This window comes from Chrysochloris asiatica, unplaced genomic scaffold (assembly GCF_000296735.1).
Source record: "Chrysochloris asiatica unplaced genomic scaffold, ChrAsi1.0 scaffold00128, whole genome shotgun sequence".
NCBI classification, from domain to species: Eukaryota; Metazoa; Chordata; class Mammalia; order Afrosoricida; family Chrysochloridae; genus Chrysochloris; species Chrysochloris asiatica.
The window spans coordinates 7,191,754-7,193,404 of NW_006408646.1; the positions used below are offsets into that span (position 1 = coordinate 7,191,754).

Sequence of the window (1,651 nt, forward strand, 5' to 3'; positions counted from 1 at the left end):
AGCCAAGATGTTGGTGTGAGGACTAAGGTGTACCTGACCCAAGCCATGGTATTTTCAATCACCTCATATGCATGTGAAAGTTAGACAATGAATAAGAAAGATTGTAGAATTGATGCATTTGAATTACTGTGTTGGAGCAGAATATTGAAAGTACCACGGGCTACCAGAATAACAAATAAATCTGTTTGGGGATCTTTTCAGATTGCTGTGGCACTAGACATCATGAGCAGCAAAGTCTCTCGTGACACCCTCTACGAGGCAGTGCAGAAAATCCTCCACAGGAACCAATGCAAGTGCCGAAAGGTTTTAGAAATGGTAGAGCTGCAGATCAGCTTGGAGAACTATGACCGTCAGAAGGATAAACATCATGGGCACTGTCAGGCTGAAGTCCACCCCCCTTACCCCAAGTTCTGTGTGTGTGTCCTTGGGGACCAGCAGCACTGTGATGAAGCAAAGGCTGAGGTTCTCCCTCACATGGACATGGAGGCACTCAAGAAATTCAACAAGAATAAGAAGCTGGCAAAAAGTTCGCCAAGAAGTATGATGCCATTTTTGGTCTCTGAGTCCCTGATCCAGCAAATCCCTAGGATCTTGGGACCAGGCCTGAATAAGGCTAGCAAATTTCTTTCCCTGTTTACCCACAATGAGAACATGGTGGCTACAATAGATGAGGTGAAGTCCAGCATCAAGTTCCAGGTGAAGAAGGTGCTGTGTCTGGCAGTGGCTGCTGGCCATGTGAAGATGACAGGTAATGAACTCATTTACAACATCCACTTAGCTGTCAACTTTCTGGTTTCACAGCTAAAGAAGGAACTGGTGGTATGTCCCAGCTTTGTACATCAAGAGCACCAGGGACAAACTCCAGCTCAATAAACCCTATTATTAATTATATTTTTTAAAAGTCTGTCTGGAAGAAATATAGCCAGACTGTTCCCTAATAGCAAGGATGGTGAGACTTCGTCTCAGTACTTTGGACAGGTGGTCAGGAGTAACCAGTCCCCTTAAAGAAGGACATCATGTACAGTGGGGGATCATCAACACAGTGGCAGTGACAGTGGGTTCAAAAGTAACAATTGTGAAGCTGGTAAAGGACTGGGCAGCATTGCTATGAATCAGAACCAACTTGACGACACCTAACAACAACAGCAAGTTTCCCAGAAAGAAACTCTGTTGGTACAGTAGTTACAGTGCTCAGTTGCTAACCAAGAGTTAACCAAAAATCCACCAGCCACAGTTAGGGAGAAAGATGTGGCAGTCTGCTTCTATAAAGATTACAACTTTGAAAACAGCATGGGGCAGTTCTACTCTAATCTATAGGATCACTGTGAGTCAGCATCTACTGGACAACAATGAGTTTTGGTTTCCCAGTAAAGGTTGCTTTTTGCAAGGCTATACCCTTGTCTCAGCTGTGAGAAGGGCAGGCATAGGACAATGAGTGTGGCTAGCCATGGAATGAGAAATTCAGCCAGTCAGGCCAGGAGGGGCCATGATTCCAAAGCCAAGGTTGGGAACAAGGAGCCAGAAACAGCTGGAAATCAGCTTCCAACCCTGCCTGTTAGCCTTCCCTGCCATGCACGTGCCTGCACTGCTTTGCAATTTGCATTTGGTGAGAGTCATAGATTCATAAACACTGAGAGACAGGGATGCTTCA

General features: G+C 45.3%; 1 pseudogene; it reads left to right on the forward strand.

The window, feature by feature from the left end:
• The first annotated feature begins 222 nt into the window (after positions 1 to 222).
• On the forward strand, positions 223 to 886 carry LOC102832148 (annotated as a pseudogene).
• The last annotated feature ends 765 nt before the right edge of the window (positions 887 to 1,651 follow it).